We start from the raw sequence: 14,817 nt of genomic DNA, 5'->3' as shown, positions 1-14,817 counted from the left end.
TTATATGGCTACATCATGGACCCAAGGTGGGAATTTCTTATCCATGTATAACAAGCTACCAGTCAACAAACTAGAGATAGAAGGGAACTTCCTGAAACTGATAAAGGCCATCTATGACAATCTCACAGCTAGCATCATACTAAAATAAAAGACTGAATGCTCTCCCCAGAAGATCAGGAACAAGATAAGGATGTCCACTCTCACCACTTCTATTCAACACTGTCCTAGAGATTCTGCTCAGGTCAATTCATCAAGAGGAAGAAATAAAAGGCTAGGCTGGAGAGAAGTAAAACTCTCTCTATTCACAGATGACATGATCTCATATACAGAAAATGCTCAAGAATCCATTCAAAACTATTAGTACTAATAAACAAGTTCAACAAAGTTGCAAGGTACAAGAGCAATATACAAAAGACAACTGTATTTCTACACACAATAAACAATCTGAAAATAAAATTAAGAAACTTGTACTCTGGAAACATCATTGAAAGAGATAAAAAAATAAACTAAATAAATGGAAAGACATCCCATGTTCATGGGCTGAAAGACAATATTGCTAAGATGGCAGTATTCCTCAGACTGATCCACAGATTCAATACAATTCCCATTAAAGTCCAACAGCCTTTTTGGCAGAAATTAACAAGTTGATCTTAAAATTTATGTGGAAATGCAAGTAACCCAGGAAAGCCAAAATAATCTTGAAGAAGAAGAATAAAGTTGGGGGACTCATGCTTTTCAGTTCCAAAAAAAAAAAAAAAAAAAGCTACAAGTAATTAAGACAGTATGGTACTGATATAGCCCAGTGGAACAGAATTGAGAGGCCAGAAATAAATCCTCACATTTACAGTCAGTTGATTTTTGACAAGGATACCGAGACAATTTAATGGGAAAAGAATAGTCTAGACACACAAAAATGAAGTTAAACTCCTACCTCATAGCATATGCAGAACTTACTCAAAATGGATCACAGACCAAAACGTAAGAGCTGTAACTATACAACTCTTTGTACTAGTTTCCTAGGACTGCCATAACAAATGACAACTTGGTAGCTTGCAACAAAAATTTATTTTCTCACAGCTGAGGCCAGAAGTCTAAAATCAAGGTGTCCACACAGCTGCCCTCCCTCCAAAGGTTTTGGGAAGACTTCTTTCTTGCCTCTTCCAGCATCTCAGGCTCCAGTCGTTCCTTGGCTTGAGGGTACGTGAGTTCAGTCTCTGCCTCCATCTTCACATTGCCTTCTCCCATGTGTTTCTAGGTCTCTCAGTCTTCTCCTTTTCTATCTCTTACAAGGACATTCCACTGGATTTGGAGCCCACGCTAATCAGGGTGACCTCATCTCGAGATCATTACCTTAATTACATCTACAAAGACCCTCTGTCCAGGTAAGATCACATTTACAGGATCCTCAGGTAAGGACTTGGACATGTCTTTTTCAAGACCAGTGTTCAACCCACTACACTCTTCATGACTTTGAGTTAGGCAAATATTTCTTAAATATGACAACAAACGAACAAGTAACCAAAGAAAAAATAAATTGGGCTTAATCAAAATTAAATACTTTTATGCTTCAAAGGACACCATCACAAAAGCAAAAAGACAGGTTACAGACTGGTAGAAAAATCTGATAAATGTTGTATCTGATAATGGACTTCTATCTAGAATATATAAAGAACTCCTACAATTCAATAATAAAAAGATGAATAACCCAATTAAAAAATGAAGAAAGGATCTTAATAGATACATCTGCAAAGATAAGAAGACAATCACAAAGGACATATGTTATTTAATCCCATTTATACAAAATATCCAGAAAAGGCTAATCTACAGGGACAAAAACAGTTCAGTGGTCATCTACAGCTGGAGAGGATACGGATTTAGGGAGTGACAGCTTAGAGGTGAGGGGTTTTGTTTTTGGTATGATAAAAATGTTCTAAAATTGATCGTAACGATACTTGTTCAGTTCTGTGAACTGAACTGTATGATTTAAATTGGTAAATTATACGGTAGGTGAATATATCTCAATAAAGCTATCTAAAAAACAAAATGTGATCAAATTTTTCAATCCAGAAACTGCTGCAAGGGAAAAGGCTACCTCTTCAAGGTAATTTGTGCTCCCTACTATAAAATATTAAAAAATATAAAATATACAAAGAAAAATTATTTATTTTTTATACTATAAAATATATAATCAATCTCTTTTTTTTTATACCTTAGATAACAGGAAATAAAGTTAAATGTAGCACTCAATTGTAATAATTCTCATTCTAAGTTTTAGAACAAATATTTCTTACCTGATTTTACTTTAGTATTTTAATTATCCTATGCTGCATGTTTTAATGTTATCTGTGGCCTTAAATCCTTACAAGTACAAAAGATTAACTTTTAAGTTGATAATAAACTAATAAATTAAGTGGCCTTTTCCCTAAAGCTGTGAAGTAATAACTGCATCCAGACTATTTTCTATGCCAATCAGCAAATACAGAGAAGAATGCTAGTAATTTTTTCTTTCTTTTTTTTTTTTTTTAATGAGCTTCAAATAAGGAGGATAGTTATCATATAAATAAGAATGGGGAATGGTGGAAATAAAAACTAGAAAGTATTTGATAATTGTAATCATTTTAACTTTTTATTTGCACACAACATACTAGTAACCGGAGATTTCATTAAATTTTGTTTTCAATCAGAAGTGTTACTGTGTGAGTGATTTGATTTCATGTGGCTGTCTACGAGGAACATTATCCAAAACAAAAAGACTTCATCCCGAACTACTCTGTCCAGACACACGGCATTTTTCCAGGGTCACTTCACCCCAGAGTACGTTTGCTAAATATCAATTTTATGTTAGACTAGAATAATAAAAACCAAATAACAAGATAAAATGCTGAAAAACCTAACACAACCCAAATCTAAACACCTGGATTCTCTGATTCCTTTTTACTGCCATAATCAATGTTTGACTTCATTTTCATAAAGTTTAATTTATCCTACTGGGACTAAATAACAACGACAACAACAAAAACATATGATTAAAAAAAAAAAAACCCCAAACCAAACCCTGTGCCATCGAGTCAATTCCGACTCATAGCAGCCCTATAGGACAGAGCAGAACTGCACTATAGAGTTCCCAAGGAGCACCTGGAGGATTCGAACTGCCAACCCTTTGGTTAGCAGCCATAGCACTTAACTATTACGCCACTAGGGTTTCCAAAATATATGATAGTCACTCTCAATTGTACTTACAAGTGAGCCATTAATATGGCTATGTGGGACCTTTAAACATATACTCACTTCCGTTCAAACTTTTGCTTAGTACTTAATGTCCTCAGTTTATACTCAAACATATTACATACACTCTGAATTACAGCAATAGCCACCCAACTGGCCTTGGGTGTTTCTCTGTCTTTTGTAATCTACTCTTCTAAAACCTGTAATACAGTGGTAATTTAACTTTCAGGGGTCATAGGCCCCTCTGAGAATCTAATGAAAGTTATGGGCCCTCTTAAGTACATATATGCACATTTCTCTCCAAGTCCTTCACAGACTCTAAGAAAGCACAGCTATAATGACTTCTCATTGCCTACCGATCAAATCCAAACTTCTTAGCCTGATATTTAAAGTACTTCATAATGTAGTCACAGTTAACCAAGGTAATTTATCTCCCATTCTTTTTCAACTACATGCACCAATCAGGGCGCTCTCTCTCTCTTTACTATCCCAACATAGGCACACCATCCTCTTTCTGGCTTGACCTTATGGTTCCCTCTTGTTGCTTAAATGCACAACTGTCTGCTTTTTACAAATACTTCCAAGTAAACCTAAAATACCTCCCCTTCCGTGACGGTGTCCCTCTGTCAATGATCAGATCATCTGCTCCTTTCTGAATTCTGAAACAAGTTACCTACATCTCTTATACAGTTCACCATGTTCTACCTTGTATTATACCAAAACTCTTGTTGCCGTCGAGTCGATTTCTGACTCATGGTGACCCTATAGGACAGAGCAGAACTGCCCAATAGGGTTTCCGAGGAGCACCTGGTGGATTAGAACTTCCAACCTTTTGGTTGGCAGCCATAGCCCTTAACCACTATAGCACCAGGGTTTCCTTGTATTATACAAGCTACTCATAAAGTTAGGAAACATAAAATACACTTGTTCATTACATTGTCAAATAATATGCTTTTTATGTTTGCCTTCGACCTCCACAATGCTTTTCATGTGAAGTATCTCACATACTCTGTATTTATGTGTATCTTTTCTCCTCTCATAGCCAATAAGATCCTTAAGGGCAGACACAGTAGCTAATGTACTCTTGGGTGTCCCACAGTCACCAGCAGAAAAGGAGTACCTTTGATATAAAGTACCTCAATATCTGGGCCTCAGTGTTCTTCAGACACTTCATGCATTCTGTATGCCAAATTACAAGATTTTTCAAGGATCATCTTCCCCTGTGCCTCCATAAACAAAGTTCAAAGTACACTGTTCTACCCTCTTGGTGGGTACTAGATCAACTGTGAACTCACTAAAATAGTAGTTATTCTCTCTACTCACTGAGATATGCCAACCCTACTATTATGGATTGAAATGTGTCCCCATAAAACGTGTGTCAACTTGGGTAAACCATGATTCCCAGTACTGTGTGATTGCCCACCATTTTGTGATCTGATGTGATTATCCTATGTGTCGTAAATCCTAACTGCTACGATATGTCAGATGGATCCTGGCTGAAAGCAGAGAATACCAGAAGGATGTTTACCTGTGTTTTATTGACTATGCAAAGGCATTTGACTGTGTGGATCATAACAAACTATGGATGACACTGCGAAGAATAGGAATTCCAGAACACTTAATTGTACTCATGAGGAACCTTTACATAGATCAAGAGGCAGTTGTTCGGACAGAACAAGGGGATACTGGTTGGTTTAAAGTCAGGGAAGGTGTGTGTCAGGATTGTATTCTTTCACCATACCTATTCAATCTGTATGCTGAACAAATAATCCGAGAAGCTGGACTATATGAAGAAGAACGGGGCATCAGGATTGGAGGAAGACTCATTAACAACCTGCGTTATGCAGATGACACAACCTTGCTTGCTGAAAGTGAAGAGGACTTGAAGCACTTACTAATGAAGATCAAAGACCACGGCCTTCAGTATGGATTATACATCAACATAAAGAAAACAAAAATCCTCACAACTAGACCAATGAGCAACATCATGATAAAAGGAGAAAAGACTGAAGTTGTCAAGGATTTCATTTTACTTGGTTCCATAATCAACAGCCATGGAAGCAGCAGTCAAGCAGTCAAAAGACACATTGCATTGGGCAAATCTGCTGTAAAGGACGTCTTCAAGGTGTTGAAGAGCAAAGATGTCACCCTGAAGACTAAGGTGCACCTGACCCAAGCCATGGTATTTTCAATTGCATCATATGCACGTGAAAGCTGGACAATGAATAAGGAAGACCGAAGAAGAGCTGATGCCTTTGAACCGTGGTGATGGCAAAGAATATTGAATATACCATGGACTGCCAAAAGAATGAACAAATCTGTCTTAGAAGAAGTACAACCAGAATGCTCATTAGAAGCAAGGATGGCGAGGCTGCGTCTTACATACTTTGGACATGTTGTCAGGAGGGATCAGTCCCTGGAGAAGGACATCATGCTTGGCAGAGTACAGGGTCAGGGGAAAAGAGGAAGACCCTCAACGAGGCATACTGACACAGTGGTTGCAACAATGAGCTCAAGCATAACAACGATTGTAAGGATGGCGCAGGACCCGACAGTGTTTCGCTCTGTTGTGCATAGGGGCGCTATGAGTTGGAACCGACTCGACGGCACCTAACAACAACAACAACAATATTAATGAGGCAGGACATGATCTATAGGATTGGGTTGCCCCTTTTGAGATATAAAAGAGAGATGGGAGCAGAGAGGAGACAGACCTCATTATCGCCAAAAGAAGAGACAGGAAAGGGTGCATCCTTTGGATCCAGGTTCCCTGCACTGAGAAGGTCCTAGACCAGGGGGAGATTGATGACAAGGATCTTTCCCCAGAGCTGATAAAAAGAGAAAACCTTCCCTTGGAGCTGGAGCCCTGAATTCAGACTTCTAGCCTCATAAACTCTGACAGAATAAATTTCTGCCTGTTAAAGCCATCCACTTATGGTACCTGTCACAGGAGCACTAGATAACTAAAAAGCTTGTTCATAAAAACCTTCAACATATCAAGAATCCTCACCTAATGACCACTAACCCAGAAGGGAGCCCCAGTTATAAAACAGATTCAGAAAACATACATAACAACTTCCCAAATTACATATGCAATATATACATTTTATGTGTATACCTATGCCTTTGAGTTGTGGTGTTGGCAAAGAATGTTGACTATACTGTGGACTGCCAAAAGAATGAACAAATCCATCTTAGAAGAAGTACAGCCAGAATGCGTCTTAGAAGGGAGGATGATGAGACTTCATCTCACATATTTTGAACAAGTTATCAGGAGAGACCAGTCCCTGGAAAAGGACATCATGCTTGGTAAAGTGATTCTTGTCGTTAGGTGCCGTGAAGTCGGCTCTGACTCACAGTGACCCTACGTACTACAAAACGAAACACTGCCCGGTCTGCACCATCCTCACAACCATTTTTATGCTTGAGCCCATTGCTGCAGCCACTGTGTCAATCCATCTCATTGAGGGTCTTCCTCTTTTTTGCTGACCCTCTCTTTACCAAGCATCATGTCCTTCTCCAGGGACTGGTCCCTCCTGATAACACGTCCAAAGTATGTAAGACATCGTGCTACATCAGGAAATGAAGGTTCTGAAAGCTTGACTCCAACCACATCATTAAGGTGGACTCTACTTTGAAGAGGCAGCTCTTCCCTAGTCATCTTTTCAGTGCCTTCCAACCTGGGGGGCTCATCTTCCAGCACTATATTAGGCAATGTTCTGCTGCTATTCATAAGGTTTTCACTGGCTAATTCTTTTCAGAAGTAGACTGCCAGGTCCTTCTTCCTAGTCTGTCTTAGTCTGGAAGGTGACATGAAACCTGTTTGCCAGGGTAAAGGGGAGGACCGGCAAAAAAGAAGAAGACTCTTAATGAGATGGACTGACACAGTGGCTGCAAGAACGGGCTCAAGGATAACAACCATCATGAGGATGGCGCAGGCCCAGACATGTTTCGTTCTGTTGTACGCAGGGTTACTATGAGTCAGAACTGATCTGACAGCACCTTACAACAACATCAACAAACACTACAGGAAGCAGTGAAATAGCATACAAATATAGGAACTTTTTTAGGAACCCCTAAACATGATATGGAAACCCTGGTGGCGTAGTGATAAGTGCTACGACTGCTAACCAAAGGCTCAGCAGTTCGAATCTGCCTGGCGCTCCTTGGGAACTCTATGGGGCAGCTCTACTCTGTCCTATAGGGTCGCTATGAGTCGGAATCGACTGGACAGCTCTGGGTTTGGTTTTAAACACGATATGGAGCTACAGAGGCTGCTAACCAAAAGGTGAGCAGTTTGAATCCACCGGCCAGTCCTTGGAAACCCTATGGAGAAGTTCTACTCTGTCCTATAGGGTCACTATCAGTTGGAATCGACTCGATGGCAATGGAAACATAATATAAAAGTTTACAACCAACTGACTGATACTACGACATACATGAACCTTAAAAATAGTATGTTAAATGAAGGAAGTCAGACAGAAAGAACCACATGTTATAGTACTTTGTTTATGTGACATAATCAGAATAAGTAAATCCGAAGAGACAGATAGCAGATTAGTGATTGCCAGAGGCTGAAGGGAGGAACAAATAGGGAGTGACTGCTAATGGGATATGGGGTTTCTTTTCAGAGTAATGAAAATGACCTGAAATTAGACAGTGGTAATAACCGCACAACTTTGTGAATATACTTAAAATCGCTGAACTGTACACTTTAAAAGGGTGAGTTTCACGTTATATAAATTACATCTCACAGTTTTGGGTGGCGCAAATGTTTAAGCCCTCAACTACCAGCCAAAAGTTGGTGGTCCGTACCCACTGAAAGGAGCCTAAGAAAACAGGCCTGGCGATCTGCTTCTGAAAGGTCAGAGCCTTGAAAACCCTATGGAGCACAGTTCTACTCTGTACACATGGGGTCACCACGAGTCAATATATATATAGCTTTCAATGTTTTTTTTTTTTTAAATTATATCTCAATTTTTTTTAAGTTTATGACCAATGACCAATTTGGTCATTTTACCTTGAAGAAAACTTTTTAATAGGAATCTTACTTAGGACTTTGTTTTCTCAAGCTGATTAAAACTACAGGGTGCAAGCTAGTTCCCTACAAGCCCGTTTTTAAAGCCATAGCATTAAATTCTTATACAGAGATTTTGTATTAAGAATCCAGAGTGCTGAATTCCTTAAAAAAAAAAAAAAAAAAAAAGGAGTTCTAAAGACACTAGGCATACCTGCACAGTTAACAATGGCAGCAAGTAACATACCTGCTCCTACATGCTGTGATCTCCAGACATCACTCCCTATTGTAGTCCCTATAGGCATGTGAATTTGTGATCCCTGATCTAAACAAAGATCGTCTATCTTTCTTATTATAATGAATGTACTATGAACCACTAATAAGTTAAAATGCAGTCATGTAGGATTACATTTTTATTAACTTCAAAGAGAAAAATACTGACAGCAACACCTGTTGAATAAAACCCTACAACTATTACAGATTCATGCTGTGTAAACTAAAGCGAAATAATCTGGGGGAAAAGTTCATGCTTTTACTCTACAAAGAATAAGAAATTAATTTTAGTTTAAAAAGTCTTAAATTATTTTCACCAATTAATACACAGTAGTAAGAAATAACTTTTTACCCACATAATTAGGTACTGGCATAAGATGAAGGAAAGCTCTCATTCAGATTACTGATTCGGTATTTGAACAAACTGCTTTATTTGCTCAGTGATTTTATATTTAAACCATCTCTAAGTCTCCTGATGCTTAAACGCACAATGAAAAAATGACGACTACCCATCTACAGCTTGTACATATTAGGCTGTATTTTACAAAACTAGAAGAAAACAAAATGCAGCGACACAGCAGCGGCTCCAAACTCCACTCCCCAATATTGCCACCACCGCCCGCCGCGATTGGCCGCCGCCCGGGGGAGAGGCCAGAGTAAGCTGAGCGCCCATTGGCTACGCCATTGCGCTCGCTGGTGGCCCCCCCCACCTGCCGGAGGGGAGAGGGCGGGGAGGAGGAAGCCGCGAGGGGTGGGCGCGGAGCTGTGGCTGCCGTGGGCGGGGGAGTCGGGAGCGTGGCGGAGCCGGGGGTGGGACGGCCAGGTGTACGGGCTCCTGGGCGCGCGGCCTAGTGCGGTGGGCGGAGCCCGGGGCTGAAGGGGACAGGGGGTGGGGCTAACGGCCCGGGATTCACACGTGGAGGTAGAGTGTAGATGCGCCTCCAGCCTTGGGGGATGAAGGAGCTGGGTGAGGGGCGGGAATGGGCAGGCGTGAGGGGTGGGAACGTGGGGGCTGCTGCCTTCTCCATAGCGGCCTGGGTTGGGGGGTGACCTGGACTCGCATTTGGAGGAAGAGTGAGGATGCGCCCCTGGGCTTGGGTGGGGCAGGGTCGAAGGAGCCCAGGGAGTGGGGTGAGAAGTGGTTTTGGGGGCTGCTGCCCTCACCTGGGCGGTGACCAAGGCCAGAGGGAGGTGGGGAAGGCGAACTGGCCGCTACTTGCATGTCGAGGTAGAATGGAGACCCTTCTGTCTCCCCTCTCCCCCGACCCCAAAGGTCCGGGATTTGGGGAGGATGGTGGAGGCACTGGAAGGGTGTGAGGTAACGCCTGGGGGCTGCAATCCAGGGGGAGAGGGACGATGCTGGCTCTCCAGAAGGAAGGGAGGTGTATTTGCAGCCAAACAGGTTGTGGACGCCTGAGCTTTTTTTTTTGCCTGCAGTCCCAATCCTAAACAAGGCTGTTGACCCCCTCTCGGAAAGCTCCCCTGCCAGGCTTGCTTTTTTTCTCCCATTCTTCTTAAGCACCTGAAGGATTCTGTCTCCCACGCGAGAAAAATCAATTAAATATAAAAAACGATGTGCAAAATTTCTAATACGTATCGTCCTTGGATGGAGAAGAGGAATAACTCCCTTACCCTGCCACACACACATACACTCCCTACCCCCCAACCCCCCGCCCCTCCACGCCACCCCACAGCTCTGAAACTGCTTCTCTTTCTTAGGCAGCTGCACACTGTTCCCATTCCAGGATTGTGTGGGAGAAGACTGTTGTGCGCTTGTGTCTGTCCTCCCAGGCGGCACCAGCCCCTGGTTAATAAAAGGTACAGATGCTTGTGTCTGTCCTCCCAGGCGGCACCAGCCCCTGGTTAATAAAAGGTAGAGATGCTCGTGTCTGTCCTCCCAGGGGGGACCAGCCCCCGGTTAATAAAAGGTACAGATGGTTAGAACACGAATGTGTGACGTCAGACTTGGTTTTAAAAAGTCCCGTTTTCCCCACATCAGTTGTATCTCTTGGGATAGACTTCATATTTAGAGGATCGATTTCAGTCCAAGGGCAGTCTGGATGCAGGAAAGGGGACTTACGCCAGAACTGTCAGATTTTTATAATGCTTCACTTATAACAAAAAGCTTATCCTTAAAAAACAAAAAGCTTATCCTTAAATAAAAAAAAAAAAATCCTTAGCCCCATAAAAAATGAAAATATCAGAATCTGAAAGATCAAAAACAATGCAGATTAGTAGTACAAGCCTTCCAGTATTCTTTGACATATCTGGGCCTTGATGCTCTAGAAACAATTTCTACCTAAAATTACATTCGTCATCATAAATTACATTTTCTACTTAAAATGCAGACATTCTCATAACAGTGAATGCAACAATCATGACAAAACTAAAGAGGAAGTCCAACTGCTCTTGCTTTGTATTATCTTCAGTACCTCACTCCTTTCCCTTTACTTCATCAACTCCAGCGGACAAAATAGGGATGCTATTTGTCCCCCAACCTCTCCTTATCTGTTCAGTGAAAGTGAATGAGTTAATGTTATGAAAGCATTTGAGTTCTGCAAATCAAAGTTCTCATAATATTACTAAAAAAAAAAAAAGAAAATTACTAAAGCACTTTGTAATTACAGGTCACCTTTGTAAATAGTTACCCATGTGCTATGTGGGATACAGAATTCTACCTTAAGAATTTAGCTTCATGCATACATAAACCTGTTAACCACTGTGGATGTCTAGTCAGAAGTCAATAAATTCCCCCCAATCATCCCTCCTCTAGATTAAAGTTCTAGAATTTAAAAGCACAGTGGGAACTTGATTAGGAACATGGTGAAGATTAACTTTTGGGAAAACGTAAGTGCTTTTGAGAACATGAATTAAAATTATGGACCAAGTATGTATTTTTGTAGGTTTTGTAATTGATCTAATGAAACTTTTCAGGGCTCCTCTGAATTTTTCTAATTACCAACAATTAATGACTATGTTTTATAATGCACCAAATCTGACAACTCTCCTGCCAGAGAATGTTTAAGACCGAGCTGGGTTCTCACCCTTCCTGACTCTGAACATCATTCGTAAAATCTAAACTTGACCTTACCTGGCCTGCTCATCTCCCAGAATCAAGTAAGATGACATGAAAGGCTGTGGGAACTCTGAAGGGCTGTACAAATTTAATGTTATTATTACAGCAACTACATTTCCATAGCTGGCAAGAGGGTAATAACCATTTATTCTACAACATAGAAATAAAAAATTTAAGGAATTGAGCAACAAAATAAAATTCATGTTGAATTCTGATTTTTTTTAAAAAATTTATGATTTCTCCTGCTTATTATAAAATACTCAAATATTAAAGAAATGTAGAAATGTACAGTACTGACAAAAATCAGTTGGATTCCTCTACACTAACGAAGAGAACTTCAAACAGGAAATCACCAAATCAATACCATTTACAGTAGCCCCCAAGAGCTTAAAATACTTAGGAATAAATCTAACCAGAGACATAAAGGACCTATACAAAGAAAACTACAAGGCTCTACTGCAAAAAACCAAGAGACCTACATAAGCGGAAAAACATAACTTGCTCATGCATAGGAAGACGCAACATTTTAAAAATGTCAATTCTACCCAAAGCGATCTACAGATACAATGCAATCCTGATCCAAATTCCAACAACATTTTTTAACAAGATGGAGAAACAAATCACCAACTTCATATGGAAAAGGGAGAGGCCCTGGATAAGTAAAGCATTACTGAAAAAGAAGAACAAAGTGGGAGGCCTCATACTACCTGATTTTAGAACATATTATACCACCATAGTAATCAAAACAGCCTGGTACTCATACAACGACAGATTGACCAATGGAACAGAATTGAGAACCCAGATGTAAATCCTTCTGCCTATGAGCATCTCATATTGGACAAAGGTCCAAAGTCCATTATATAGGGAAAATACAGCCTCTTTAACTTATGGTGCTGGCATAACTGTATATCCATATGCAAAAAAAATGAAGCAAGACCCATACCTCACACCATGTACAAAAACTAACTCAAAATGGATCAAAGAACTAAATATAAAATCTGAAATGATAAAGATCATGGAAGAAAAAATAGGGACAATGCTAGGAGCCCTAATATATGTCATAAACAGAATACAAACCATAACTAACAATGCACAAACACCAGAAGAGAAACTAGATAACTGGGAGCACTCCTAAAAATCACACACTTAGGCTCATCAGAAGACTTCACCAGAGTTAAAAAGACAGCCTACAGACTGGGAAAAAATTTTTGGCTACGACATATCTGATCAGGATCCAATCTCTAAAATCTACAAGATACTGCAAACCCTCAACAACAAAAAGACAAATAACCCAATTAAAAAATGGGCAAAGGATATGAACAGGAATTTCACCAAAGAAGGCATTCAGGCAGCTAACAGATACATGAGGAAATGCTCACGATCATTAGCCACTAGAGAAATGCAAACCAAAACTGCAATGAGATACCATCTCACCCCAACAAGGCTGGCATTAATCCAAAAACCACAAGTTAGTAAATGTTGGAGAGGTTGTGGAGAGACTGGAACACTTATACACTGCTGGTGGGAATGTGAAATGGTATGGCCATTCACATTCCCACCAGCAGTGTATAAGTGTTTGGAAATCGATTTGGTTCTTCCTTAAAAAGGTAGAAAAAGGAGTACCATATGATCCAGCAATCCCACTTCTTGGAATATATCCCAGAAAAATAAGAGCCTTTACATGAACAGATACATGCACACCCCTGTTCACTGCAGCACTGTTCACTACAGCAAAAGGACAGAAACAACCTAGGTGCTCATAAACAGACGAATGGATAAACAAATTATGATATATACACACAATGGAATCCGATGCAAAGATAAAGAACAATGATGAGTCTGAAAATTATCTCACGACGTGGATGAATCTGGAAGGCATTATGCTGAGTGAAATTAGTCAAAAAAGGACAAATATTGTATGAGACCACTATTATAAGAACTCAAGAAGAAAGTCAAACAGAAGAAAACATTCTTTGATGATTACAAGGGTGGGGAGGGAGGGAGAGGGGAATTCACTAACTAGAGAGTAGACAGGAATTATCTTAGGTGAAGGGAAGGACAACACACAACACACGGGAAGTCAGCACAACGGGACTAAAACAAAAGCTAAGAAGTTTCCTGAACATAACCAAACACTTGGGACAGAGTAGCAGGGGCAGGCGTCTGGGTACCATGGTTTCAGGGGATATCTAGGTCAATTGGCATAACAAAGAAAATGTTCTGCATCCCACTTTGGTGGTGGCATCTGGGGGTCTTAAAAGCTTGCGAGAGGCCATCTAAGATGCATCAATTGGTCCCAACCCACCTGGAGCAAAGGAGAATGAAGAACACCAGACACAAGAAAAATATTAACCCAAAAGACAAAACGGCCAGATAAACCAGAGACTCCATTGGCCTGAGACCAGAAGAACTAGATGGTGCCTGACTACCACCAATGACCACCCTGACAGGGAACATAACAGAGAGTCTCTGACAGCAAAAGTGTGGTGCAGAACTCAAATTCATATAAAAAGACCAGACTTAATGGTCCGACTGAGACTAGAGGACCCCCAAAGACATGGCCCCTGGGCTTTCCATTAACCTAGAACTAAAACCATTCCCTAGGCCAACTCTTCAGACATAGAACTGATGGACTATAAAATATAAAATAATACTCGTGAACAGGGTGCTTCTTAGTTCAAGTTGATACAAAAGACTAAATGGGCAGCTCCTGTATGGAGGTGGGATGAGAAGACAGAAGGGGATAGGAGCTGGTTGGACGGACACTGGAAATGCAGGGTGGAAAGGCAGAGTGTGCTGTCATATTTTAGGGATTGCAACTAGGGTCCAATAGCAATATGTGCATAAATTTTTGTATGAGAAATTAACTTGAGCTGTAAACTTTCACCTAAAGCACAATTAAAAAAAAAAAAAAGAAAGAAATTTATAATACTGAAAGTAAAGTCCCGTATCATCAAAGCCAGTGAAACTAGAAACTTGAATGTTGTCAGTAATCCCTCTGTCTGCCACCCTTACCTACCTCCTCTTTTCTCCGGGTCACTTTCATTCTCCTTTATTACAACCAAGACCTCTACTAACACATTTTAAGTACTCTGCAATGATAAAGGAAAAAAGCCAATATTCCTGACCTCAGATTTGAAGAGGAGGCCTGGTGGAACAGTAGTTAAGCAATGGGCTGCTAACTGAAAGGTCAGGGGTTCCAAGCCACCAGCCAGTGCACGGGAGA

The sequence above is a fragment of the Elephas maximus genome, chromosome 27 (assembly GCF_024166365.1).
Source record: "Elephas maximus indicus isolate mEleMax1 chromosome 27, mEleMax1 primary haplotype, whole genome shotgun sequence".
Classification (NCBI taxonomy): Eukaryota; Metazoa; Chordata; class Mammalia; order Proboscidea; family Elephantidae; genus Elephas; species Elephas maximus.
This window is presented reverse-complemented; position numbering follows the sequence as displayed.